The 27,322-nt window shown below is 45.6% G+C and overlaps 6 non-coding genes and 24 pseudogenes across 6 annotated transcripts; 28 read left to right on the top strand and 2 right to left on the bottom strand.

Moving 5' to 3' along the window:
- The window catches only part of LOC148105535 (5S ribosomal RNA), a 119-nt pseudogene extending 40 nt beyond the window's left edge, over positions 1-79 (top strand).
- A 385-nt stretch (positions 80-464) lies between these two features.
- On the top strand, positions 465-583 carry LOC148105534 (5S ribosomal RNA). Its single transcript, XR_015718883.1, has one exon. It is a non-coding gene; the product is annotated as a 5S ribosomal RNA (ribosomal RNA).
- Positions 584-967: 384 nt separating this feature from the next.
- LOC148105533 (5S ribosomal RNA) lies at positions 968-1,086 on the top strand (annotated as a pseudogene).
- A 390-nt stretch (positions 1,087-1,476) lies between these two features.
- On the top strand, positions 1,477-1,595 carry LOC148105532 (5S ribosomal RNA; annotated as a pseudogene).
- A 390-nt stretch (positions 1,596-1,985) lies between these two features.
- Positions 1,986-2,104, top strand: LOC148105531 (5S ribosomal RNA; annotated as a pseudogene).
- Positions 2,105-2,494: 390 nt separating this feature from the next.
- LOC148105530 (5S ribosomal RNA) lies at positions 2,495-2,613 on the top strand (annotated as a pseudogene).
- A 390-nt stretch (positions 2,614-3,003) lies between these two features.
- On the top strand, positions 3,004-3,122 carry LOC148105529 (5S ribosomal RNA; annotated as a pseudogene).
- A 382-nt stretch (positions 3,123-3,504) lies between these two features.
- On the top strand, positions 3,505-3,623 carry LOC148105528 (5S ribosomal RNA; annotated as a pseudogene).
- Positions 3,624-4,013: 390 nt separating this feature from the next.
- LOC148105527 (5S ribosomal RNA) lies at positions 4,014-4,132 on the top strand (annotated as a pseudogene).
- Positions 4,133-4,522: 390 nt separating this feature from the next.
- LOC148105526 (5S ribosomal RNA) lies at positions 4,523-4,641 on the top strand (annotated as a pseudogene).
- A 390-nt stretch (positions 4,642-5,031) lies between these two features.
- On the top strand, positions 5,032-5,150 carry LOC148105525 (5S ribosomal RNA). The gene has a single exon (XR_015718882.1). It is a non-coding gene; the product is annotated as a 5S ribosomal RNA (ribosomal RNA).
- A 390-nt stretch (positions 5,151-5,540) lies between these two features.
- LOC148105524 (5S ribosomal RNA) lies at positions 5,541-5,659 on the top strand (annotated as a pseudogene).
- Positions 5,660-6,049: 390 nt separating this feature from the next.
- LOC148105523 (5S ribosomal RNA) lies at positions 6,050-6,168 on the top strand. Its single transcript, XR_015718881.1, has one exon. It is a non-coding gene; the product is annotated as a 5S ribosomal RNA (ribosomal RNA).
- Positions 6,169-6,558: 390 nt separating this feature from the next.
- LOC148105522 (5S ribosomal RNA) lies at positions 6,559-6,677 on the top strand (annotated as a pseudogene).
- A 385-nt stretch (positions 6,678-7,062) lies between these two features.
- On the top strand, positions 7,063-7,181 carry LOC148105521 (5S ribosomal RNA; annotated as a pseudogene).
- Positions 7,182-7,565: 384 nt separating this feature from the next.
- On the top strand, positions 7,566-7,684 carry LOC148105520 (5S ribosomal RNA). Its single transcript, XR_015718880.1, has one exon. It is a non-coding gene; the product is annotated as a 5S ribosomal RNA (ribosomal RNA).
- A 390-nt stretch (positions 7,685-8,074) lies between these two features.
- Positions 8,075-8,193, top strand: LOC148105519 (5S ribosomal RNA; annotated as a pseudogene).
- Positions 8,194-8,583: 390 nt separating this feature from the next.
- On the top strand, positions 8,584-8,702 carry LOC148105518 (5S ribosomal RNA; annotated as a pseudogene).
- A 390-nt stretch (positions 8,703-9,092) lies between these two features.
- LOC148105517 (5S ribosomal RNA) lies at positions 9,093-9,211 on the top strand (annotated as a pseudogene).
- A 390-nt stretch (positions 9,212-9,601) lies between these two features.
- Positions 9,602-9,720, top strand: LOC148105516 (5S ribosomal RNA; annotated as a pseudogene).
- A 390-nt stretch (positions 9,721-10,110) lies between these two features.
- Positions 10,111-10,229, top strand: LOC148105515 (5S ribosomal RNA; annotated as a pseudogene).
- A 389-nt stretch (positions 10,230-10,618) lies between these two features.
- LOC148105514 (5S ribosomal RNA) lies at positions 10,619-10,737 on the top strand. Its single transcript, XR_015718935.1, has one exon. It is a non-coding gene; the product is annotated as a 5S ribosomal RNA (ribosomal RNA).
- A 390-nt stretch (positions 10,738-11,127) lies between these two features.
- LOC148105513 (5S ribosomal RNA) lies at positions 11,128-11,246 on the top strand (annotated as a pseudogene).
- A 390-nt stretch (positions 11,247-11,636) lies between these two features.
- On the top strand, positions 11,637-11,755 carry LOC148105512 (5S ribosomal RNA; annotated as a pseudogene).
- Positions 11,756-12,124: 369 nt separating this feature from the next.
- Positions 12,125-12,243, top strand: LOC148105511 (5S ribosomal RNA; annotated as a pseudogene).
- Positions 12,244-12,627: 384 nt separating this feature from the next.
- On the top strand, positions 12,628-12,746 carry LOC148105510 (5S ribosomal RNA; annotated as a pseudogene).
- A 391-nt stretch (positions 12,747-13,137) lies between these two features.
- On the top strand, positions 13,138-13,256 carry LOC148105509 (5S ribosomal RNA; annotated as a pseudogene).
- A 2,040-nt stretch (positions 13,257-15,296) lies between these two features.
- LOC148105507 (uncharacterized) lies at positions 15,297-20,243 on the bottom strand (annotated as a pseudogene).
- LOC148105508 (5S ribosomal RNA) lies at positions 17,116-17,234 on the top strand. The gene has a single exon (XR_015718879.1). It is a non-coding gene; the product is annotated as a 5S ribosomal RNA (ribosomal RNA).
- LOC148105506 (G2/M phase-specific E3 ubiquitin-protein ligase-like) lies at positions 19,862-27,096 on the bottom strand (annotated as a pseudogene).
- Positions 27,097-27,322: the final 226 nt, after the last annotated feature.

The raw sequence follows: 27,322 nt of genomic DNA, 5'->3' as shown, positions 1-27,322 counted from the left end.
GATCTCGGAAGCTAAGCAGGGCTGGGCTTGGTTAGTACTTGGATGGGAGACTGCCTGGGAATACCTGGTGCTGTAAGCCTTTCATGTCATTGAACTGCTTTTGATCCAGAGAAGGGGTGTATTAAAATACCCAAACCAGCTTTCCCATTAATGAGGGCACATTAACGACATTGCTTTTGGCTGTTTTCACCAATGTCTTGTTCTGCTGGCTGAGGCCACCTACAACACACCAGGGCCAGTGCTGCTGGCCGAGGCTAACTACACCATACCAGGCCCTGTGCTGGTTCCTGAGGCCATCTTCAAAAATCCAGGGCCTGTGCTGCTGGATAAATGCTAAACTGAGTCTTTGGGTTAGGGTATTAGGCAAGCATGCAGGTAGGGTTATAGGATTGTGTTCGTAACTTCAGGTACTGGCCACCTCATCACTTGATTCCATAAATTGACACATTGTGCTGTGGGCAGCAGCTTACGGCCATACCACCCTGAGCACGCCTGACCTCGTCTGATCTCGGAAGCTAAGCAGGGCTGGGCTTGGTTAGTACTTGGATGGGAGACTGCCTGGGAATACCTGGTGCTGTAAGCCTTTCATGTCATTGAACTGCTTTTGATCCAGAGAAGGGGTGTATTAAAAGACCCAAAGCACCTGCCCATTAATGAGGGCACATTAACGACATTGCTTTTGGCTGTTTTCACCAATGTCTTGTTCTGCTGGCTGAGGCCACATACAACACACCAGGGCCAGTGCTGCTGGCCGAGGCTAACTACACCACACCAGGCCCTGTGCTGGTTCCTGAGGCCATCTTCAAATATCCAGGGCCTGTGCTGCTGGATAAATGCTAAACTGAGTCTTTGGCTTAGGGTATTAGGCAAGCATGCAGGTAGGGTTATAGGATTGTGTTCGTAACTTCAGGTACTGGCCACCTCATCACTTGATTCCATAAATTGACACATTGTGCTGTGGGCAGCAGCTTACGGCCATACCACCCTGAGCACGCCTGACCTCGTCTGATCTCGGAAGCTAAGCAGGGCTGGGCTTGGTTAGTACTTGGATGGGACACTGCCTGGGAATACCTGGTGCTGTAAGCCTTTCATTTTCATGTCATTGAACTGCTTTTGATCCAGAGAAGGGGTGTATTAAAAGACCCAAAGCAGCTGCCCATTAATGAGGGCACATTAACGACATTGCTTTTGGCTGTTTTCACCAATGTCTTGTTCTGCTGGCTGAGGCCACCTACAACACACCAGGGCCAGTGCTGCTGGCCGAGGCTAACTACACCACACCAGGCCCTGTGCTGGTTCCTGAGGCCATCTTCAAAAATCCAGGGCCTGTGCTGCTGGATAAATGCTAAACTGAGTCTTTGGCTTAGGGTATTAGGCAAGCATGCAGGTAGGGTTATAGGATTGTGTTCGTAACTTCAGGTACTGGCCACCTCATCACTTGATTCCATAAATTGACACATTGTGTTCTGGGCAGCAGCTTACGGCCATACCACCCTGAGCATGCCTGACCTCGTCTTCTCTCGGAAGCTAAGCAGGGCTGGGCTTGGTTAGTACTTGGATGGGAGACTGCCTGGGAATACCTGGTGCTGTAAGCCTTTCATTTTCATGTCATTGAACTGCTTTTGATCCAGAGAAGGGGTGTATTAAAAGACCCAAAGCAGCTGCCCATTAATGAGGGCACATTAACAACATTGCTTTTGGCTGTTTTCACCAATGTCTTGTTCTGCTGGCTGAGGCCACCTACAACACACCAGGGCCAGTGCTGCTGGCCGAGGCTAACTACACCACACCAGGCCCTGTGCTGGTTCCTGAGGCCATCTTCAAAAATCCAGGGCCTGTGCTGCTGGATAAATGGTAAACTGAGTCTTTGGCTTAGGGTATTAGGCAAGCATGAAGGTAGGGTTATAGGATTGTGTTCGTAACTTCAGGTACTGGCCACCTCATCACTTGATTCCATAAATTGACACATTGTGCTGTGGGCAGCAGCTTACGGCCATACCACCCTGAGCACGCCTGACCTCGTCTGATCTCGGAAGCTAAGCAGGGCTGGGCTTCGTTAGTACTTGGATGGGAGACTGCCTGGGAATACCTGGTGCTGTAAGCCTTTCATTTTCATGTCATTGAACTGCTTTTGATCCAGAGAAGGGGTGTATTAAAAGACCCAAAGCAGCTGCCCATTAATGAGGGCACATTAACGACATTGCTTTTGGCTGTTTTCACCAATGTCTTGTTTTGCTGGCTGAGGCCACCTACAACACACCAGGGCCAGTGCTGCTGGCCGAGGCTAACTACACCACACCAGGCCCTGTGCTGGTTTCTGAGACCATCTTCAAAAATCCAGGGCCTGTGCTGCTGGATAAATGCTAAACTGAGTCTTTGGCTTAGCGTATTAGGCAAGCATGCAGGTAGGGTTATAGGATTGTGTTCGTAACTTCAGGTACTGGCCACCTCATCACTTGATTCCATAAATTGACACATTGTGCTGTGGGCAGCATCTTACGGCCATACCACCCTGAGCACGCCTGACCTCGTCTGATCTCGGAAGCTAAGCAGGGCTGGGCTTGGTTAGTACTTGGATGGGAGACTGCCTGGGAATACCTGGTGCTTTAAGCCTTTCATTTTCATGTCATTGAACTGCTTTTGATCCAGAGAAGGGGTGTATTAAAAGACCCAAAGCAGCTGCCCATTAATGAGGGCACATTAACGACATTGCTTTTGGCTGTTTTCACCAATGTCTTGTTCTGCTGGCTGAGGCCACCTACAACACACCAGGGCCAGTGCTGCTGGCCGAGGCTAACTACACCACACCAGGCCCTGTGCTGGTTCCTGAGGCCATCTTCAAAAATCCAGGGCCTGTGCTGCTGGATAAATGCTAAACTGAGTCTTTGGGTTAGGGTATTAGGAGAGCATCAAGGTAGGGTTATAGGATTGTGTTCGTAACTTCAGGTACTGGCCACCTCATCACTTGATTCCATAAATTGACACATTGTGCTGTGGGCAGCAGCTTACGGCCATACCACCCTGAGCACGCCTGACCTCGTCTGATCTCGGAAGTTAAGCAGGGCTGGGCTTGGTTAGTACTTGGATGGGAGACTGCCTGGGAATACCTGGTGCTTTCATTTTCATGTCATTGAACTGCTTTTGATCCAGAGAAGGGGTGTATTAAAAGACCCAAAGCAGCTGCCCATTAATGAGGGCACATTAACGACATTGCTTTTGGCTGTTTTCACCAATGTCTTGTTCTGCTGGCTGAGGCCACCTACAACACACCAGGGCCAGTGCTGCTGGCCGAGGCTAACTACACCACACCAGGCCCTGTGCTGGTTCCTGAGGCCATCTTCAAAAATCCAGGGCCTGTGCTGCTGGATAAATGCTAAACTGAGTCTTTGGCTTAGGGTATTAGGCAAGCATGCAGGTAGGGTTATAGGATTGTGTTCGTAACTTCAGGTACTGGCAACCTCATCACTTGATTCCATAAATTGACACATTGTGCTGTGGGCAGCGGCTTACGGCCATACCACCCTGAGCACGCCTGACCTCGTTTGAGCTCGGAAGCTAAGCAGGGCTGGGCTTGGTTAATACTTGGATGGGAGACTGCCTGGGAATACCTGGTGCTGTAAGCCTTTCATTTTCATGTCATTGAACTGCTTTTGATCCAGAGAAGGGGTGTATTAAAAGACCCAAAGCAGCTGCCCATTAATGAGGGCACATTAACGACATTGCTTTTGGCTGTTTTCACCAATGTCTTGTTCTGCTGGCTGAGGCCACCTACAACACACCAGGGCCAGTGCTGCTGGCCGAGGCTAACTACACCACACCAGGCCCTGTGCTGGTTTCTGAGACCATCTTCAAAAATCCAGGGCCTGTGCTGCTGGATAAATGCTAAACTGAGTCTTTGGGTTAGGGTATTAGGCAAGCATGCAGGTAGAGTTATAGGATTGTGTTCGTAACATCAGGTACTGGCCACCTCATCACTTGATTCCATAAATTGACACATTGTGCTGTGGGCAGCAGCTTACGGCCATATCACCCTGAGCACGCCTGACCTCGTCTGATCTCGGAAGCTAAGCAGGGCTGGGCTTGGTTAGTACTTGGATGGGAGACTGTCTGGGAATACCTGGTGCTGTAAGCCTTTCATTTTCATGTCATTGAACTGCTTTTGATCCAGAGAAGGGGTGTATTAAAAGACCCAAAGCAGCTGCCCATTAATGAGGGCACATTAACGACATTGCTTTTGGCTGTTTTCACCAATGTCTTGTTCTGCTGGCTGAGGCCACCTACAACACACCAGGGCCAGTGCTGCTGGCCGAGGCTAACTACACCACACCAGGCCCTGTGCTGGTTCCTGAGGCCATCTTCAAAAATCCAGGGCCTGTGCTGCTGGATAAATGCTAAACTGAGTCTTTGGGTTAGGTTATTAGGCAAGCATGCAGGTAGGGTTATAGGATTGTGTTCGTAACTTCAGGTACTGGCCACCTCATCACTTGATTCCATAAATTGACACATTGTGCTGTGGGCAGCAGCTTACGGCCATACCACCCTGAGCACGCCTGACCTCGTCTGATCTTGGAAGCTAAGCAGGGCTGGGCTTGGTTAGTACTTGGATGGAAGACTGCCTGGGAATACCTGGTGCTGTAAGCCTTTCATTTTCATCTCATTGAACTGCTTTTGATCCAGAGAAGGGGTGTATTAAAAGACCCAAAGCAGCTGCCCATTAATGAGGGCACATTAACGACATTGCTTTTGGCTGTTTTCACCAATGTCTTGTTCTGCTGGCTGAGGCCACCTACAACACACCAGAGCCAGTGCTGCTGGCCGAGGCTAACTACACCAATCCAGGCCCTGTGCTGGTTCCTGAGGCCATCTTCAAAAATCCAGGTCCTGTGCTGCTGGATAAATGCTAAACTGAGTCTTTGGCTTAGGGTATTAGGCAAGCATGCAGGTAGGGTTATAGGATTGTGTTCGTAACTTCAGGTACTGGCCACCTCATCACTTGATTCCATAAATTGACACATTGTGCTGTGGGCAGCAGCTTACGGCCATACCACCCTGAGCACGCCTGACCTCGTCTGATCTCGGAAGCTAAGCAGGGCTGGGCTTGGTTAGTACTTGGATGGGAGACTGCCTGGGAATACCTGGTGCTGTAAGCCTTTCATTTTCATGTCATTGAACTGCTTTTGATCCAGAGAAGGGGTGTATTAAAAGACCCAAAGCAGCTGCCCATTAATGAGGGCACATTAACGACATTGCTTTTGGCTGTTTTCACCAATGTCTTGTTCTGCTGGCTGAGGCCACCTACAACACACCAGGGCCAGTGCTGCTGGCCGAGGCTAACTACACCACACCAGGCCCTGTGCTGGTTCCTGAGGCCATCTTCAAAAATCCATGGCCTGTGCTGCTGGATAAATGCTAAACTGAGTCTTTGGCTTAGGGTATTAGGCAAGCATGCAGGTAGGGTTATAGGATTGTGTTCGTAACTTCAGGTACTGGCCACCTCATCACTTGATTCCATAAATTGACACATTGTGCTGTGGGCAGCAGCTTACGGCCATACCACCCTGAGCACGCCTGACCTGGTCGGATCTCGGAAGCTAAGCAGGGCTGGGCTTGGTTAGTACTTGGATGGGAGACTAACTGGGAATACCTGGTGCTGTAAGCCTTTCATTTTCATGTCATTGAACTGCTTTTGATCCAGAGAAGGGGTGTATTAAAAGACCCAAAGCAGATGCCCATTAATGAGGGCACATTAACAACATTGCTTTTGGCTGTTTTCACCAATGTCTTGTTCTGCTGGCTGAGGCCACCTACAACACACCAGGGCCAGTGCTGCTGGCCGAGGCTAACTACACCACACCAGGCCCTGTGCTGGTTCCTGAGGCCATCTTCAAAAATCCAGGTCCTCTGCTGCTGGATAATTGCTAAACTGAGTCTTTGGGTTAGGGTATGAGGCAAGCATGCATGTAGGGTTATAGGATTGTGTTCGTAACTTCAGGTACTGGCCACCTCATCACTTGATTCCATAAATTGACACATTGTGCTGTGGGCAGCAGCTTACGGCCATACCACCCTGAGCACGCCTGACCTCGTCTGATCTCGGAAGCTAAGCAGGGCTGGGCTTGGTTAGTACTTGGATGGGAGACTGCCTGGGAATACCTGGTGCTGTAAGCCTTTCATTTTCATGTCATTGAACTGCTTTTGATCCAGAGAAGGGGTGTATTAAAAGACCCAAAGCAGCTGCCCATTAATGAGGGCACATTAACGACATTGCTTTTGGCTGTTTTCACCAATGTCTTGTTCTGCTGGCTCAGGCCACCTACAACACACCAGGGCCAGTGCTGCTGGCCGAGGCTAACTACACCACACCAGGCCCTGTTCTGGTTCCTGAGGCAATCTTCAAAAATCCAGGGCCTGTGCTGCTGGATAAATGCTAAACTGAGTCTTTGGGTTAGGGTATTAGGCAAGCATGCAGGTAGGGTTATAGGATTGTGTTCGTAACTTCAGGTACTGGCCACCTCATCATTTGATTCCATAAATTGACACATTGTGCTGTGGGCAGCAGCTTACGGCCAAACCACCCTGAGCACGGCTGACCTCGTCTGATCTCGGAAGCTAAGCAGGGCTGGGCTTGGTTAGTACTTGGATGGGAGACTGCCTGGGAATACCTGGTGCTGTAAGCCTTTCATGTCATTGAACTGCTTTTGATCCAGAGAAGGGGTGTATTAAAATACCCAAACCAGCTTTCCCATTAATGAGGGCACATTAACGACATTGCTTTTGGCTGTTTTCACCAATGTCTTGTTCTGCTGGCTGAGGCCACCTACAACACACCAGGGCCAGTGCTGCTGGCCGAGGCTAACTACACCATACCAGGCCCTGTGCTGGTTCCTGAGGCCATCTTCAAAAATCCAGGGCCTGTGCTGCTGGATAAATGCTAAACTGAGTCTTTGGGTTAGGGTATTAGGCAAGCATGCAGGTAGGGTTATAGGATTGTGTTCGTAACTTCAGGTACTGGCCACCTCATCACTTGATTCCATAAATTGACACATTGTGCTGTGGGCAGCAGCTTACGGCCATACCACCCTGAGCACGCCTGACCTCGTCTGAGCTCGGAAGCTAAGCAGGGCTGGGCTTGGTTAGTACTTGGATGGGAGACTGCCTGGGAATACCTGGTGCTGTAAGCCTTTCATGTCATTGAACTGCTTTTGATCCAGAGAAGGGGTGTATTAAAAGACCCAAAGCACCTGCCCATTAATGAGGGCACATTAACGACATTGCTTTTGGCTGTTTTCACCAATGTCTTGTTCTGCTGGCTGAGGCCACATACAACACACCAGGGCCAGTGCTGCTGGCCGAGGCTAACTACACCAATCCAGGCCCTGTGCTGGTTCCTGAGGCCATCTTCAAAAATCCAGGTCCTGTGCTGCTGGATAAATGCTAAACTGAGTCTTTGGCTTAGGGTATTAGGCAAGCATGCAGGTAGGGTTATAGGATTGTGTTCGTAACTTCAGGTACTGGCCACCTCATCACTTGATTCCATAAATTGACACATTGTGCTGTGGGCAGCAGCTTACGGCCATACCACCCTGAGCACGCCTGACCTCGTCTGATCTCGGAAGCTAAGCAGGGCTGGGCTTGGTTAGTACTTGGATGGGAGACTGCCTGGGAATACCTGGTGCTGTAAGCCTTTCATTTTCATGTCATTGAACTGCTTTTGATCCAGAGAAGGGGTGTATTAAAAGACCCAAAGCAGCTGCCCATTAATGAGGGCACATTAACGACATTGCTTTTGGCTGTTTTCACCAATGTCTTGTTCTGCTGGCTGAGGCCACCTACAACACACCAGGGCCAGTGCTGCTGGCCGAGGCTAACTACACCACACCAGGCCCTGTGCTGGTTCCTGAGGCCATCTTCAAAAATCCATGGCCTGTGCTGCTGGATAAATGCTAAACTGAGTCTTTGGCTTAGGGTATTAGGCAAGCATGCAGGTAGGGTTATAGGATTGTGTTCGTAACTTCAGGTACTGGCCACCTCATCACTTGATTCCATAAATTGACACATTGTGCTGTGGGCAGCAGCTTACGGCCATACCACCCTGAGCACGCCTGACCTGGTCGGATCTCGGAAGCTAAGCAGGGCTGGGCTTGGTTAGTACTTGGATGGGAGACTAACTGGGAATACCTGGTGCTTTAAGCCTTTCATTTTCATGTCATTGAACTGCTTTTGATCCAGAGAAGGGGTGTATTAAAAGACCCAAAGCAGCTGCCCATTAATGAGGGCACATTAACGACATTGCTTTTGGCTGTTTTCACCAATGTCTTGTTCTGCTGGCTGAGGCCACCTACAACACACCAGGGCCAGTGCTGCTGGCCGAGGCTAACTACACCACACCAGGCCCTGTGCTGGTTCCTGAGGCCATCTTCAAAAATCCAGGGCCTGTGCTGCTGGATAAATGCTAAACTGAGTCTTTGGCTTAGGGTATTAGGCAAGCATGCAGGTAGGGTTATAGGATTGTGTTCGTAACTTCAGGTACTGGCAACCTCATCACTTGATTCCATAAATTGACACATTGTGCTGTGGGCAGCGGCTTACGGCCATACCACCCTGAGCACGCCTGACCTCGTCTGAGCTCGGAAGCTAAGCAGGGCTGGGCTTGGTTAATACTTGGATGGGAGACTGCCTGGGAATACCTGGTGCTGTAAGCCTTTCATTTTCATGTCATTGAACTGCTTTTGATCCAGAGAAGGGGTGTATTAAAAGACCCAAAGCAGCTGCCCATTAATGAGGGCACATTAACGACATTGCTTTTGGCTGTTTTCACCAATGTCTTGTTCTGCTGGCTGAGGCCACCTACAACACACCAGGGCCAGTGCTGCTGGCCGAGGCTAACTACACCACACCAGGCCCTGTGCTGGTTTCTGAGACCATCTTCAAAAATCCAGGGCCTGTGCTGCTGGATAAATGCTAAACTGAGTCTTTGGGTTAGGGTATTAGGCAAGCATGCAGGTAGAGTTATAGGATTGTGTTCGTAACATCAGGTACTGGCCACCTCATCACTTGATTCCATAAATTGACACATTGTGCTGTGGGCAGCAGCTTACGGCCATATCACCCTGAGCACGCCTGACCTCGTCTGATCTCGGAAGCTAAGCAGGGCTGGGCTTGGTTAGTACTTGGATGGGAGACTGTCTGGGAATACCTGGTGCTGTAAGCCTTTCATTTTCATGTCATTGAACTGCTTTTGATCCAGAGAAGGAGTGTATTAAAAGACCCAAAGCAGCTGCCCATTAATGAGGGCACATTAACGACATTGCTTTTGGCTGTTTTCACCAATGTCTTGTTCTGCTGGCTGAGGCCACCTACAACACACCAGGGCCAGTGCTGCTGGCCGAGGCTAACTACACCACACCAGGCCCTGTGCTGGTTCCTGAGGCCATCTTCAAAAATCCATGGCCTGTGCTGCTGGATAAATGCTAAACTGAGTCTTTGGCTTAGGGTATTAGGCAAGCATGCAGGTAGGGTTATAGGATTGTGTTCGTAACTTCAGGTACTGGCCACCTCATCACTTGATTCCATAAATTGACACATTGTGCTGTGGGCAGCAGCTTACGGCCATACCACCCTGAGCACGCCTGACCTGGTCGGATCTCGGAAGCTAAGCAGGGCTGGGCTTGGTTAGTACTTGGATGGGAGACTAACTGGGAATACCTGGTGCTGTAAGCCTTTCATTTTCATGTCATTGAACTGCTTTTGATCCAGAGAAGGGGTGTATTAAAAGACCCAAAGCAGATGCCCATTAATGAGGGCACATTAACAACATTGCTTTTGGCTGTTTTCACCAATGTCTTGTTCTGCTGGCTGAGGCCACCTACAACACACCAGGGCCAGTGCTGCTGGCCGAGGCTAACTACACCACACCAGGCCCTGTGCTGGTTCCTGAGGCCATCTTCAAAAATCCAGGGCCTGTGCTGCTGGATAAATGCTAAACTGAGTCTTTGGGTTAGGGTATGAGGCAAGCATGCAGGTAGGGTTATAGGATTGTGTTCGTAACTTCAGGTACTGGCCACCTCATCACTTGATTCCATAAATTGACACATTGTGCTGTGGTCAGCAGCTTACGGCCATACCATCCTGAGCACGCCTGACGTCGTCTGATCTCGGAAGCTAAGCAGGGCTGGGCTTGGTTAGTACTTGGATGGGAGACTGCCTGGGAATACCTGGTGCTGTAAGCCTTTCATTTTCATGTCATTGAACTGCTTTTGATTCAGAGAAGGGGTGTATTAAAAGACCCAAAGCAGCTGCCCATTAATGAGGGCACATTAACGACATTGCTTTTGGCTGTTTTCACCAATGTCTTGTTCTGCTGGCTGAGGCCACCTACAACACACCAGGGCCAGTGATGCTGGCCGAGTAAACTACACAAAACCAGGCCCTGTGCTGGTTCCTGAGGCCATCTTCAAAAATCCAGGTCCTGTGCTGCTGGATAAATGCTAAACTGAGTCTTTGGGTTAGGGTATGAGGCAAGCATGCAGGTAGGGTTATAGGATTGTGTTCGTAACTTCAGGTACTGGCCACCTCATCACTTGATTCCATAAATTGACACATTGTGCTGTGGCCAGCAGCTTACAGCCATACCACCCTGAGCACGCCTGACCTCGTCTGATCTCGGAAGCTAAGCAGGGCTGGGCTTGGTTAGTACTTGGATGGGAGACTGCCTGGGAATACCTGGTGCTGTAAGCCTTTCATTTTCATGTCATTGAACTGCTTTTGATCCAGAGAAGGGGTGTATTAAAAGACCCAAAGCAGATGCCCATTAATGAGGGCACATTAACGACATTGCTTTTGGCTGTTTTCACCAATGTCTTGTTCTGCTGGCTCAGGACACCTACAACACACCAGGACCAGTGCTGCTGGCCGAGGCTAACTACACCACACCATGCCCTGTGCTGGTTCCTGAGGCCATCTTCAAAAATCCAGGGCCTGTGCTGCTGGAAAAATGCTAAACTGAGTCTTTGGGTTAGGGTATTAGGCAAGCATGCAGGTAGGGTTATAGGATTGTGTTCGTAACTTCAGGTACTGGCCACCTCATCACTTGATTCCATAAATTGACACATTGTGCTGTGGGCAGCAGCTTACGGCCATACCACCCTGAGCATGCCTGACCTCGTCTGATCTCGGAAGCTAAGCAGGGCTGGGCTTGGTTAGTACTTGGATGGGAGACTGCCTGGGAATACCTGGTGCTGTAAGCCTTTCATTTTCATGTCATTGAACTGCTTTTGATCCAGAGAAGGGGTGTATTAAAAGACCCAAAGCAGCTGCCCATTAATGAGGGAACATTAACGACATTGCTTTTGGCTGTTTTCACCAATGTCTTGTTCTGCTGGCTCAGGCAACCTACAACACACCAGGGCCAGTGCTGCTGGCCGAGGCTAACTACACCACACCAGGCCCTGTGCTGGTTCCTGAGGCCATCTTCAAAAATCCACGGCCTGTGCTGCTGGATAAATGCTAAACTGAGTCTTTGGGTTAGGGTATTAGGCAAGCATGCAGGTAGGGTTATAGGATTGTGTTCGTAACTTCAGGTACTGGCCACCTCATCAATTGATTCCATAAATTGACACATTGTGCTGTGGGCAGCACCTTACGGCCATACCCCCCTGAGCACGCCTGACCTCGTCTGATCTCGGAAGTTAAGCAGGGCTGGACTTGTTTAGTACTTGGATGGGAGACTGCCTGAGAATACGTTGTGCTGTAAGCCTTTCATGTCATTGAACTGCTTTTGATCAAGAGAAGGGGTGTATTAAAAGACCCAAAGCAGATGCACATTAACAACATTGCTTTTGGCTGTTTTCACCAATGTCTTGTTCTGCTGGCTGAGGCCACCTACAAAACACCAGGGCCAGTGCTGCTGGCCGAGGCTAACTACACCACAGCAGGCCCTGTGCTGGTTCCTGAGGCCATCTTCAAATTCCAGGTCCTGTGCTGCTGGATAAATGCTAAAATGAGTCTTTGGGTTAGGGTATTAAGCAAGCATGCAGGTAGGGTTATAGGATTGTGTTCGTAACTTCAGGTACTGGCCACCTCATCACTTGATTCCATAACTTGACACATTGTGCTGTGGGCAGCAGCTTACAGCCATACCACCCTGAGCACGCCTGACCTCGTCTGATCTCGGAAGTTAAGCAGGGCTGGAGTTGTTTAGTACTTGGATGGGAGACTGCCTGGGAATACCTGGTGCTGTAAGCCTTTCATGTCATTGAGCTGCTTTTGATCAAGAGAAGGGGTGTATTAAAAGACCCAAAGCAGATGCCCATTAATGAGGGCACATTAACAACATTGCTTTTGGCTGTTTTCACCAATGTCTTGTTCTGCTGGCTGAGGCCACCTACAACACAACAGGGCCAGTGCTGCTGGCCGAGGCTAACTACACCACACCAGGCCCTGTGCTGGTTCCTGAGGCCATCTTCAAAAATCCAGGGCCTGTGCTGCTGGATAAATGCTAAACTGAGTCTTTGGCTTAGGGTATTAGGCAAGCATGCAGGTAGGGTTATAGGATTGTGTTCGTAACTTCAGGTACTGGCCACCTCATCACTTGATTCCATAAATTGACACATTGTGCTGTGGGCAGCAGCCTAGGGCCATACCACCCTGAGCACGCCTGACCTCGTCTGATCTCGGAAGCTAAGCAGGGCTTGGCTTGGTTAGTACTTGGATGGGAGACTGCCTGGGAATACCTGGTGCTTTAAGCCTTTCATTTTCATGTCATTGAACTGCTTTTGATCCAGAGAAGGCTGTGTATTAAAAGACCCAAAGCAGCTGCCCATTAATGAGGGCACATTAACGACATTGCTTTTGGCTGTTTTCACCAATGTCTTGTTCTGCTGGCTGAGGCCACTTACAACACACCAGGGCCAGTGCTGCTGGCCGAGGCTAACTACACTACACCAGGCCCTGTGCTGGTTCCTGAGGCCATCTTCAAAAATCCAGGGCCTGTGCTGCTGGATAAATGCTAAACTGAGTCTTTGGCTTAGGGTATTAGGCAAGCATGCAGGTAGGGTTATAGGATTGTGTTCGTAACTTCAGGTACTGGCCACCTCATCACTTGATTCCATAAATTGACACATTGTGCTGTGGGCAGCAGCTTACGGCCATACCACCCTTAGCACGCCTGACCTCGTCTGATCTCAGAAGCTAAGCAGGGCTGGGCTTGGTTAGTACTTGGATGGGAGACTGCCTGGGAATACCTGGTGTTGTAAGCCTTTCATTTTCATGTCATTGAACTGCTTTTGATCCAGAGAAGGGGTGTATAAGATAAGATAAGATAAGATAGAACTTTATTAATCCCTCGGGTAGGTTCCTCTGGGAAATTTGTTTTCCAAAAAGCACAGCACCGACAGAAGTTACAGAGTCAAGAATATTATATATATATATATATATATATATACACACACACACACACACATATATAAATACAAAGACATATATAGATAAAATATACAAAGGGGATAAATAGAATAAATAGGGATAAAAATAAAAATAAAAATACAAGTGAATTGCACATTTCAAGTATGATTGTTAACAAAAAGTATTGCACAAAGGTATTACACAGTGAAGAGAAGAGGCACTACAGCTTAGTTGTTCCCCCTTCCTTTGTCCTCCTGTTTCCCCTCCCTCTCCCCTCCAGAGAGGAGTTAAACAGTTTGATGGCGTGTGGGACAAAGGAGTTTTTAAGTCTGTTGGTTCTTGTCTTTGGGAGAAGCAACCTGTCACTGAACAGACTCTTCTGGTTGTTTATGGCCGTGTGCAGAGGATGCCCAGCATTGTCCATAATATCCAGCAGCTTCTTTAGTGTCCTTTTCTCTGCCACTGTCACCAGAGTGTCCAGCTTCATGCCAACCACAGAGCCAGCCTTCCTGATCAGTTTTTCCAGCCTGGATGAGTCCTTCTTTGCTGTGCTGCTCCCCCAGCACACCACAGCATAGAAAAGTACTCCAGCAACCACCGACTGGTAAAACATCCTCAGGAGCTTCCTGCAGATGTTAAAAGACCTCAGCCTCCTGAGGAAGTACAGTCGGCTTTGGGCTTTTTTGTACAGGTGCTCTGTGTTGCATGACCAGTCCAGTTTATTGTCCACCCACAGCCCGAGGTACTTGTACTTGTTGACCACCTCCACCTCCTCCCCCTCTATCTGAACCGGCAGTGGACCTGCTCTGGACCTCCCAAAGTCCACAACCAGTTCCTTAGTCTTTGAGGTGTTGAGTTGCAGGTGGTTTGTGTGACTCCATGTGACAAAGTTCCTCACCAGACTTCTGTACTCCTCTTCCTGATCATCCCAGATACACCCCATGATGGCTGTGTCGTCTGCAAACTTCTGAATGTGACATAATTCAGAGTTGTAGCAGAAGTCAGAGGTGTACAGGGTGAAGAGAAGAGGGGACAGCACAGTTCCCTGTGGTGCTCCTGTGCTGCTGACCACAGTGTCAGACGTGATGTCCTTCAGCCTGACGTACTGTGGCCTGTCGGTGAGGTAGTCGGAGATCCAAGCCACCAGGCAGGGGTCCACCTCCATCCTGTTCAGTTTCTCCTGGAGCAGACAGGGCCGGATGGTATTAAAGGCACTGGAAAAGTCAAGAAACAGGATCCTGACCGTGCCTTTTCCCCCATCGAGGTGTGAGTGGGCTCTATGCAGGAGGTACAAGATGGCATCCTCCACTCCCACACCCGACTTGTAGGCGAACTGTAGTGGGTCCTGGGCCTGTTGTACCTGTGGTCGGAGGAGGTTGAGGAAGAGCCGCTCTAGAGTCTTCATAAGATGTGATGTCAGTGCCACCGGTCGGAAGTCATTCAGCTCATTGGGCCGGTTCCTTTTGGGGACCGGGACGATGCAGGATGTCTTCCATAGGGTGGGCACTCTCCCCAGTCGCAGACTGAGATTGAAGACTCGTTGTAGCGGCTCCCCAAGTTCAGCAGCACACGCCTTTAGCATCCTCGGACACACCTTGTCCGGACCTGCTGCCTTTCTGGGGCGAAGCTTCCTCAGTTGTCTCCTGACCTGATCCACTGTGACACTGGGAGATGATTGGAAGGAGGGGGGGGAAGATGTCCTGCTGCTGAGAGAGGGATTGGAGGAGGGGGGTGTCATCATAGTGTCAGGAAGGGGGGGAAGCAAGGGAGGTAGGAGAGTGGGGAGAGGGCTCTGTAGTGAAGGTGAGGGTGAGGGTGAGGGTGGGGGGGTTGTGGGCTGGTCAAACCTGTTGAAGAAGTTGTTGAGTTCGTTTGCCTTCTCCACAGTCCCCCCCCACTGTGCTGTTCTTGGTGTTGTGGCCTGTGATGGTTTTCACACCATTCCAGACCTCCCTCATATTGTTCCTCTCCAACTTCTGCTCCACCTTCCTCCTGTAGGTGTCCTTTGCTTCCCTCAGGCAGCGTTTCACCTCCCGCTGTGCTGCTTTCATCTCCTCCTTCACTTTGCTCCTGAAAGCCTTCTTCTTCATGTTGAGGACAGCTTTGACTTCCTGTGTTACCCACGGTTTGTTATTAGGGTAACACCGTACCGTCTTAGCAGGGGCGACCGTGTCCACACAAAAGTTGAGGTAGTCTGTAAGACAGTGTGTCGCCCCCTCTATGTCCTCACCATGTGGGCTCAGAAGCACGTCCCAGTCTGTGGTGTCATAACAGTCTCTCAGAGCATCCTCTTTTTCTGGGGTCCATCTCCTGATGGAGCGTGTTGTGACAGGCTGCCTTTGGACGAGGGGTGTGTATTGTGGCTGTAGGTAAACCAGGTTGTGGTCTGACTTCCCTAGTGGGGGGAGGGGGGTGGCTCTGTATGCATCTCTCACATTAGCATACAGTAGGTCAATTGTCCTGTTGCTCCTTGTGGGACAATTCACAAACTGGTGAAAAGCAGCCAGAGTAGAATCCAGTGTGGCATGATTAAAGTCTCCAGATATAATAATGAAAGCTTCGGGGTGTTGTGTCTGGAGTCTTGCTGTGACTGTGTGTATTTTCTCACAGGCAGCTGTTGCGTCGGCCCTCGGAGGGATGTAAACACACACACAGATCACATGACTGAACTCCCGAGGTAGATAATATGGCCGCAAGCTAACAGCTAGCAGCTCCAGGTCCGGACGGCATACCGAAACTTTAACGGAGACGTGTCCGGGGTTGCAGTATCTGTTGTTAACGTAGACAATGAGTCCCCCACCTCTGCTTTTTCCGCTGGCCTGCGTGTCCCTATCGGCTCTCACGGATGTGAAACCGCATAGGTCTACGTTAGCTTGTGGCGTTAGCTCGGTTAGCCACGTCTCCGTGAAGATAAACAAACTGCACTCACGGTATAGTCGGTGGTTGTTCAGAGCACACAGTTCGTCCATTTTATTCGGTAGCGAGTTCACGTTGCCCATTATCACTGTCGGGATTGATGGTTTGAATCGCCTCCGGTGATCCGCTTTTCTCGCTCCAGCCTTGCAGCCTCTGTAGCTCCTCTTTATCTCAGCCGGGATGTTGTGTCGCATGCCGGTCTGTCCCTTTGTTCTTAGAGCCAGCAGCTCCGCTCTCGAGTAGATGAAGGAGCTGGTTCCAGAAGTTTTAAAAAGTGCATTATCCATCTTGTATCGCTATATCTAAGAGGTAGAAGTACAGTAACTAGAGGAAGGTGAAATAAAGTTTGAAAGCCTAGTCTAAAAAAGTTAAAAGTTAAGAAAAAGTGCGGTGTTGCAGAGCTACTTGGAAAGGCTGCCGTCACTCCAGCGCCATCTTGAATGAAATACTATAGTATTAAAAGACCCAAAGCAGATGCCCATTAATGAGGGCACATTAACAACATTGCTTTTGGCTGTTTTCACCAATGTCTTGTTCTGCTGGCTGAGGCCACCTACAACACACCAGGGCCAGTGCTGCTGGCCGAGGCTAACTACACCACACCAGGCCCTGTGCTGGTTCCTGAGGCCATCTTCAAAAATCCATGGCCTGTGATGCTGGATAAATGCTAAACTGAGTCTTTGGGTTAGGGTATTAGGCAAGCATGCAGGTAGGGTTATAGGATTGTGTTCGTAACTTCAGGTACTGGCCACCTCATCACTTGATTCCATAAATTGACACATTGTGCTGTGGGCAGCAGCTTACGGCCATACCACCCTGAGCACGCCTGACCTCGTCTGATCTCGGAAGCTAAGCAGGGCTGGGCTTGGTTAGTACTTGGATGGGAGACTGCCTGGGAATACCTGGTGCTGTAAGCCTATCATTTTTATGTCATTGAACTGCTTTTGATCCAGAGAAGGGGTGTATTAAAAGACCCAAAGCAGATGCCCATTAATGAGGGCAAATTAACGACATTGCTTTTGGCTGTTTTCACCAATGTCTTGTTCTGCTGGCTGAGGCCACATACAACACACCAGGGCCAGTGCTGCTGGCCGAGGCTAACTACACCACACCAGGCCCTGTGCTGGTTCCTGAGGCCATCTTCAAAAATCCATGGCCTGTGATGCTGGATAAATGCTAAACTGAGTCTTTGGGTTAGGGTATTAGGCAAGCATGCAGGTAGGGTTATATACGGTGGCCCTGAAGTGCAAATCACACCAACAAATTGCTAAACACAACAACAAAATTGAGAGGCCCTGAAGTGCAAATCACACCAACAAATTGCTAAACACAACAACAAAATTGAGAAACACAAAAACAAATGGAGAATCACAAAACAAAATTGAGAAGCACAAAAACAAAATTGAGAAGCAGAAAAACAAAATTGAGAAGCACAAAAACAAAACTGAGAATCACAAAATCAAATTAAGAAGCACAAAAACAAAACTGAGAATCACAAAATCAAATTAAGAAGCACAAAAACAAAATTGAGAAGCACAAAAACAAAACTGAGAATCACAAAATCAAATTGAGAAGCACAAAAACAAAACTGAGAATCACAAAATCAAATTAAGAAGCACAAAAACAAAACTGAGAATCACAAAATCAAATTAAGAAGCACAAAAACAAAATTGAGAAGCACAAAAACAAAACTGAGAATCACAAAATCAAATTAAGAAGCACAAAAACAAAACTGAGAATCACAAAATCAAATTAAGAAGCACAAAAACAAAAGAAGAATCACAAAAACAAAATGAGAAGCACAATTTCATTAAGAAAACCGGAAAGGGTAGGTACCAGTCGGCAACAGGAGACATCACTGATTGGACGTCCGCGCTGTTCATCTTTGGAACCGGAAGTTACTCTGCCTGTAGCGCATTTTTTTCAAACATGAACATTAGCGGTGACCCAAACATAGCTGTCGCTATTCGAGAATATTTTGATTCAGGACATACATGCGAGGTGATACTGGATATGCTCAAGTGTAATCGTGACATTTCAATTAGTATGCGTACACTGAAAACGCATTTAAAAGAATCTGGACTGTACAGACGAGGCAACTATTCTCCACTTCCTGAGGTGAGGCGTGCCATTTTGTCCGAGCTTCGAGGACCAGGACAATTGTTTGGATATCGGACCATGTGGCAAGTTCTCAAACAAAAACACAAGCTGCGTGTCAAGCGTGATGTAGTTATGAGGCTGTTGAGACAACTAAATCCTCAAGGAATCGCTCTGAGAACTCGAAGGAGGTTCACAAGACGCACGTATCACTCCATGGGGCCCAATTACATATGGCATGTAGATGGCTATGATAAACTGAAACCCTTTGGCTTGGCCCTGTCAGGATGTATAGATGGCTTTTCAAGAAGACTGATGTGGCTTGTGTGTGGAGCAACAAACAACAACCCGGCTGTTATAGCTCACAATTATATAAACTGTGTAAAGAGTCTTGGTGTGATACCAATGAGATTACGAACAGACTTCGGGACTGAGAATGGGACTATGGCAGCAATACAGTGTACCCTCCGTCACGCGCACACGGACTATTATGCTGGATCGTCAAGCCACAGTTACGGATCATCTACTGGGAATCAGCGCATCGAGTCATGGTGGTCTTATTTCAGAAGAGGAAGGTGGGTACATTTGTGTCTGGTAGGTGTAAGCTACAGTGAAAGCTGATCAGATCGTTGCATTCATGCATTTAAGAAAATAGAGTAGCGTCCTGCTGGACGTGTTGAAAAGTTGGATGAGATAGACGTTAACAGCCGTCACTTTATTGCAGGAACTCAAAATGGTCACTGTCAGCTGTTGTGCCGAAATGATCATGCTTGCCTAGATTTAACGACGCCAATACAAAATGAAAAACTCAGACCAAACTCTCCACTCCTCACAATCAACACACAGAACAGAGTGAAAAGAATACAGCATTTTTAACAAGAACATTACTGCAGGGTCGCTACAATATTTATGGAAAACTAATATGCATTACTTTGTTTGACATCCATTTGTGGCATGTTTTAAATGGGACCAAAATGTAACAAACCCTATAAAATGACCAAGAACAAAGCTAAATTGATTCTTAAATATTAATTATATACCCAGGTCTCAGTTTTGGATGGACCTTTTTGGAGACCTAAGAGACTCTGGAAACTTAAATGGAAGCCACGAACACCAATGCTTGCTGAGATTCTGCTTCAGAGGGGTTCTACAGAAAGACCTGGATGAATGCAAAGACCTCTGGAACAAACACAGGATCCGGCCAAGCAGACTTGCATCGTGTCCAGGGGGGATTCCAAACGAACTCTATCTCTTGCCTCACAGGTATTTGAGTTCTTAACAAAATGAATTAACCTTTTGCATCAAACTAAATGCAAGGTGTTGTTATTGCTTAAGTTGGTTAATATATATTCATAATTTTACACATAAGTATGATAGAGCAGTTTATAACATTTCACTGCATGCGTTGATTTATATAGTTCCATATTGTCAGCAAAAAATCCTTCACTGTTCTATTTTCATTTTGCAGATATGGTTCAAGAGACTGTGGATTTGCTGTTGAGGAGAGGGAACTGGATGTGTTTCCCGAGGAGGGGCTACCGGTTGGATTGTGTGGTGATCCAAACATTGAGGAATATTTACAACAGGCTGTACAACAAAACACACTGCAGCAGCCACAAGACTGGGAATCGGCCACAGAACTGTATTTGGCCCTGAAGGACATAGCTGGGTTTTAGATACCAACTGAACTTCAGTTTGTAATGACATTTGTCAGAGTTACTCTGACGAAGACACACACGGTGTCGAAACGTTAGTTTCTTTCCTTTTTTTGCACCTAATAAAACCTTTGGACTTACTTGAGTGCTCCAGCCCTTCTGTTTTTCCTTCATTTTTTAATGTTAGTAGTGTTTCCTTTCCCTCTTGCTAAATTGAATATAATATTGTTCATAATATACAGCAACTGGCATGGATTTAAATATTAACATTTAACCACAAGGAAACATTTAAAATTTTCTTTAATAAAACCATTTACAAATAGTGTCCAGCATTTCTGTCACTTTTCCAACATACAATATTCAGAAAAAACAACTAAAACAACTAAATGTTTAACAATATGGAAGTTGCTTGTCACATGAATGTGTTAAGTAGTGTGCCAACGGCAGCTGAACCTAACAGGGTAACTCAGTAACTGTAACTTGATGACCTTGCTGATTTAAGAACATCCAAATCCTGGAGCATTTTGAATTCCAAAGTCCATGTTGGCCTTAAAGATGCTGTATGAGTCACAGATGGGTAGCTTCAGAGTATTTGCACAGGTGTTTGCACCACCATGCATTGCAACTGGATGCATGGTGGTGGTGTCATTCCTGCCGGTGGAACTGCCGTCAGCCCTGTGGCAAACATCATCAAATCTTCCAGGCACACTGCTGTTGCCTTCTCTGAAAGAAGAAAGTAAACACTGTAGTACATTACAGAAAATTAAATTCCTTACCTCTCCTTTCATAAAACTATAAACAAATAAAAACGGCCATTCAAACCTTCACAATCAAGGAGATAATCTGCCCAAAAGCCAAGTGTTAGGACCTCCTTATGCCGCTTGTTGCTTCCTGCTGGGCTGAGATCTGGTCTGAACATGCTCTCCAGTTCTGAAGCAGTCAGGGCCTTGGCAGAGAAGCATAGGAGTGGGGCCAGCACACTGGAATGTTGTTGCAGTGCACTTAAAAAATTCAGACTTTCCAGTCCATCTTTAAATCTGCAAAGGATAGACAAATAACTAATAATTGGTTTATAGCTATAACTATTGCAGTCTTCTAAATTGTGTTTAAATGTCTTTACCTACTAGATCTTTCATTATAAATTTGGACAGATTTCAAATGCATAGAATCACTCATACACAAAAACAATCCATAGTGCTCAGAAATTAACTGTGACAGCAAAAAAAGAAGAGCTCATTGGGATTTCAGCATTTAAAAAAAAATAGTGCTTTCACACTGGAATAAACAAGTGTGTCAAACAAGGGCTCACCTCTTTTTATAAATAACTGAAAAATTAATCATGTTGCATGACTATGATTATTATGGGTCATTGTGAACAATAAATGTATACTAAATTAGAGTTCTAGTGTCAAAAGGTTAATAGCGTGCAACAGTGGCTCAGGAATTAACTTGTTGTTCATCAGATCACACGGATGCTACTAAATCAGTTTTTTCATATACATCTGAAGGTCTGAAAATGTCAGTGGCTGCTGTGATGAGCAACTGGCCATCCTGAATTTAAAAGGAGTAATGAGTTTACCGTTGAATGACACTTTGGTTTCTTTCAAGGATGTACCATCTGAGGTACTCCTCCACAAATGCTTGTTTCTCACAAGGCTTGACGTTTCTGAGGCATCCAGCAGTTTGGAAGATTGTGCTGTTTTGCAAAATAAGATTATGCAAAGACTCCTCTGATTCAGCTTTCAGGACCTATAAAAAAAAAAAAAAAGGTTTACTGTAAGAAAAACAAAAATATAATTTTCACTACTTTTATGATTCATTCAAACATTGGATTAAAAAAATAATCAATTTGTTATTTCACTTGTGTTGTTGGGAGGTGGAAATCTGTCCTTTCAGATTACAGAATCTACCTTGAACCTACTTTCAAGATATGATCCAACCCGGATAACTTTTATCCTGATTAAATCTTTTAAACTGGCCCCAAGTGTCTTCTAAGTAAACCCATTCCCTGAGCCTAGGTAATTTTCTACCTGATGTAGAACTTTTGTGATCTCCTCATCTTGCACATCTTCTACAGTGACGCTGAAACTCTGATTCCCTGTGATGTGGTTGACCAGGTTCTTGGAGAGGAAATGTGGTGCTGGTCCCCCATGCACAATGGATACAGCGATCATCTTTCCTGCTAAAAAGTACTCATCTTGCCTGGCAGCTGTTATACAGGGCACATAATTATCATGGTTAATTGCTATTAAATATGCTAATGAAAAAAATAAGCCAATTTTTATTAAAATTTCCATTGTAATAATTACGGAGAAAACATCCACCTCTTGAATTATATACAAGATAACGGCTCTCTGGAGGTCCATCAAAGATGGGGCGATTTCTCAGACTGCCCATAAGAAGTGTGAGGAATTCACGCCTCGGGCCACCTGTATCCAAACCTTCTTCAAAGCTGCCAGCATCATCATTAAACTTGATGAACATGTCGTAGTTGTCAGAGTATGTGCTGCGTCGAAATCCTCTAACAGCTCCATCCCATACAGCTGACCTTGATATATTGAACCTGCTGACCTTCTTGTGGTCAAGTTCCAGTGCCAAATTTGCAATAATTTCATGTGCCTGCAAATTGGTGTCTCTAAAAAAAAAAAGGGAAACTTATTTTTTAAAGGTGTATATACTTCTCTCATGATTGCATGATGTCTTGTACAGAACAAGATGGCGGTTAATTGGATTCAAATGTTTAAATTACTAACACAGGTTCTTCTGGGGGCTCAGCTTTGGCTTCGTTAGGAGTAGGATCTTCATCATCAATCACAATCGGTTCAAACAGCTGTGTGTAGTTTCTGCAGAGTGAAAACATGTACACAAAGTGTAGATGCAAAAAGACAAATGCATAAACATGCAGTTCCAGTTTTATAGAACGATTCTACTATTTTTTTTTTCTGAAGAATCTAATGTAAAAGAGTCAAACTACATACATTTATAATAATTGTGTGTATATATTTTGTGAAACCCTCTGGAATAATTACTCAAGATACAACGCACCTGTAACAGGAGCTCTCGACAGTGAGGCATTCAGTAGTGCCTGTATCGTTTTCTTCTTCCAAATCTATGACCTGGAAATACAGAAATGAGGATGAATGAAAATTCATATTTGACCAATTGATAATTATTTTAATATAGGGAGCCTAAGTCTCCTCCCCTTCTGGTCTGCTCATGGGTCCCTGAACAAAAGAAAAATGAATGGAAGTGAATGGAGCTATAAAAGTTATTTTCTGGTCTGCTTTGCCTTACTCTCTGAATCACACATATGTTGTACTTCAATTTAAATAATAAATAATTGTGTTTCGACTATGTCTGTAATGTAATTTGAGGTTTGTTAGCTTGTAAAAATTCGTCATTAAAATGACTACAAGTCAGATGTCACAAATATGACGTCGCCTCAGAAGCTTTTCTCCCCCAGCGTAGCTGCTAATTATCACATGGCCAGATTTATAGTGGTTTTCTCCACATCATCCTGGAAGAAGGATTCGAAGCTCGCTAAACAAAACTAAGCTTTTCCTCTTCTCTGTGTCTGGTTCGATGATGTCAATTTTGTGAGACGAACATTTACATTTCGCCACGTCTTTTCAAACAAAACCTAAAATAACCTTTGCCACCTGTCGCTTAAGCACTTTTTGGCATCAAAATGTGTTTATATACTTCACGGACATCATATTTTAAATCCATGGCACACAGCAAACGGGATCAGAAAATAATTTTTATTGGCTCATAGACTCCTATTTTTTTAGCAGTAGGGGACCCATGGTCCGGAAGTAGATGGATGTACCTTAGGTTCCCTATCCCAATAGATTATCTAAAGGTACAATAAGTAAGAATGAAATAAGAATAACATCCTGTGGTCAAATTTGTGTACTGCAGTCTATCTTTATAAACAAACGAGTGACTCTCCCTCCTCTCGTTCCATGAGTTTCATGGCTACGGATCAGCGCCAGAAGATTCTAGATGACAAAGACGAGTCATACACAGTTTCAATGTAACCTTCTTTCCAACATGATTGAGACATTAGACTGCTTTGTGATTATTTCATGTAGTATGACTTATTGTACCTTTAAGGGGTGGATGTTATAATCTATTGATAGTATGAAAATTGAGGATGTGAAATGCATTGTATAATAACAATGAATAAGCAAACAGTGAATCGTTATCTAATTGCAAAGTAAAGGCGGTGGAGATTGTCTGCTGCACTGTTTTACAAATAAAAAAGTTTTTTACCTGTTGTACTTCATTAGCAAGCACAAGATCCCCAGCACCCTTCCTTAGAGAACAAAGAAAAGCATTATTGTTGTGTACTGTGAAAATATTAATTGACACTTTGAAAATATTTAAGCATCTTGATTAAGAAACAAGCAATACAAGTATTATGTAGTCCATGTTCCAAAAACCATATACAGAATGAATGACAAAAGTGTATATCTCATTAATACAAAGTGTAGGCAAAAAACAGTAAAAGATTACATGTTCTTAAAATATCACTTACTCATATTCTGCCGCTTTCTGTAAAGGACTGCTTTCATGTTGAAGTTCCCATGGCTGAAACAAACAAACAAACAAACAAACAAACAAACAAACAAACACACGCGAGCACGCACACACACACACAAAATGTATTTTACATATAACTATTAACTGTTTTACTGAACTGAGGCAAATGGTGGTGGCTAAACAACAAGAAAACTCTATAGAAAATTTTAAATTGTACTTACCAGTGTATCAGCAAGATCAAACTCAGAGGGCCTTTTAATAACAATCTCTGGGTCAGAGTCAGACAAGTCTAAATTTTCTCCAACTACAAAACATGAAAACAAATCAAGCTAAGCTAACTAAATTCATACTAATGTATGAAACTTTATTTGATCATCAATAATAGATTAATACGAAAGGCATAAAGTTAGCATTGAAAACTCATGACTCAGTAGATCCAAAAATGGCTGAATTTCATGTTTCCAGGAAGAAACATAACATATACAAGCTAATTTAGGGAGCAATGGTGGCAGAGGAGTTAAAAGCCCGCCCTGTAATCAAAAGGTTGAAGGTTTGAGCCCTGCTCAGTCTGTCGCAGTCGTTGTGTCCTTGGGCAAGACACTTCACCCTCCATGCCAGGTGGTGGTAGTGGGAGGGATAGGTGGCATCTGTGTACAGCAGCCTTGCTTCAGTCAGTGAATCCCAGGACAGTTGTGTCCACATTGTAGCTAATCACCAGCAGTGTGTGAATGTGTGTGGGTGAATGACTGGTTTTGTTGTGAAGTGTCTTGGGGGGGTTGTAGAACCCTAGAAGGTGCTATATCAAATACAGGCCATTCACCATTTTTATGTAGGTATGCTATTGACTTGGGTGCTTTATGCGTAATGTTATCATTTCACAATTTCAAAATTAGCAGTTGTTGGAACTAAGGGAATGTGTGTCAAAATCCAAACAAACATTAGCAGCTTACCATCTTCAAAGTCACTCTTCAAGCAGATGAAAACAGTGATTCTTTGATAAGGCTTGCCAACTTCAGCCTTATAAGCCTCAAGTGTAAATGGTCTTTGTGTTCCAGGGACAGTAATGACCTCAGTGCCATCCGGATACAGAAGAAGGAAAGGTCCATCTTTTAGATCTTTGTTAAAGTCCTTCATTTTTTTAACAGCTTGATTGAGCAGACTTGTGGCAGTAGCGTCAGGGTCTGTTGTTAGGAAAATAGTTTTTCCACGGTATGGCTTCAAACCACCCTTTTTAATGGTCATCAAGCCGACATTTATCTGTAAGGAAAAAGACATGAACAATGGGCCAAGTAGATACTAATATGACTCTAAGCAGATCTATTCAAACTTGAATATTTATTAACTGCAAAAGAGGGATCTTCCTGACAACCTAAATGTACAATTACTCGTAAACAATTGTTCTTATTCTGGATAGCTTTACTACACTGAACATTTTCTACACAACTCCCCTAAGGAATAACAAAAGAATGTCATTAGAAAATTAACCTCAACTTGTTTTCAGACTGAGCTAGCCAAACTACCTGAACCTTTCTTTTTTCCTTTTTCTTTAAGCCCTTCCTCCCTTCAGAAAACTTTTGCCTCTCTTCATTTTTCTTTTTTCTGTATTCTATGAAGGTGCTGAAGGTTGGAGTCGGGCAGTTTGAGGTAGTCTGTGATGCTAAAGGGAAACAAAGGAAAAATGTACTACAATGTCACACATTAAAGACATTAATTCATGTGACATTCCATTGTCCACACAACACGCAAATAAGGACAACACTGAATAATCTCACTAGAAAATTTCTACCAAGGAATGACAATGCAACTGATACTACTGACCAATACAATTCTACACCAGTAAGTTTTAATGTATAGACACATAATAGTGTTAGTTCCTAAAGTTAACCAAACATAATAAATGAACTAATTTATTATCGTTTCAGTTGTGGAAATGCTCAGAGGACTGTTCCACGAAGCAAGCTAATCCCAAAAGCCAGGCTCACTCTGAAAATCCAGGCTCGATTGCCCCAAATTCGGTTCCAGCAACGAGGCTAACCTGCAGTCTTTCTGCTCATTCATTATGCAATATGCTTGTGGACAAGTCTGGTCCGTGGCACCCTAGCTGCGAGGTTTGTTAACACTAGAACTGCCCTCAAACCTTCACTACTAGAAAGGTCTTGAGCAGTCATTTTGACAGCTGCGTGCATTTTCAAATGAGCCTCGATTTTCTGAGCTCGCTTAGTGGAACAGCCCTCTGGTCTGCTATGGTCTGGAAACAGCTAACGCTAGGCTAATAAATCAATTAATAACAAACATTTTATTATGCTTATTAACTTACTCAATGGGAGTGAAGTGTCTCCGATGCAAGATGCGTGATAAAGCCTCTCGCCACAGCCGCTGCAAAAGTTCGGTGACTCCTCAACCAGCTTTTTCCCACAGCTAGGACAAAACATTCCGCCGTTCTTCTTCAAACGAAATGCGCTACAGGCAGAGTAACTTCCGGTTCCAAAGACGAACAGCGCGGACATCCAATCAGTGATGTCTCCTGTTGCCGAATGGTACCTACCCTTTCCGGTTTTCTTAACGTAATTGTGTTTCTCAATTTGTTTTTGTGATTCTTCTTTTGTTTTTGTGCTTCTCAATTTTGTTTTTGTGCTTCTTAATTTGATTTTGTGATTCTCAGTTTTGTTTTTGTGCTTCTCAATTTTGTTTTTGTGCTTCTTAATTTG

The sequence above is a fragment of the Neolamprologus brichardi genome, chromosome 3 (genome assembly GCF_056152115.1).
Source record: "Neolamprologus brichardi isolate AB-2024 chromosome 3, ASM5615211v1, whole genome shotgun sequence".
NCBI classification, from domain to species: domain Eukaryota; kingdom Metazoa; phylum Chordata; class Actinopteri; order Cichliformes; family Cichlidae; genus Neolamprologus; species Neolamprologus brichardi.
The sequence above is the reverse complement of the archived record's forward strand: the minus strand, read 5'-3'. Positions and strand labels throughout refer to the sequence as shown.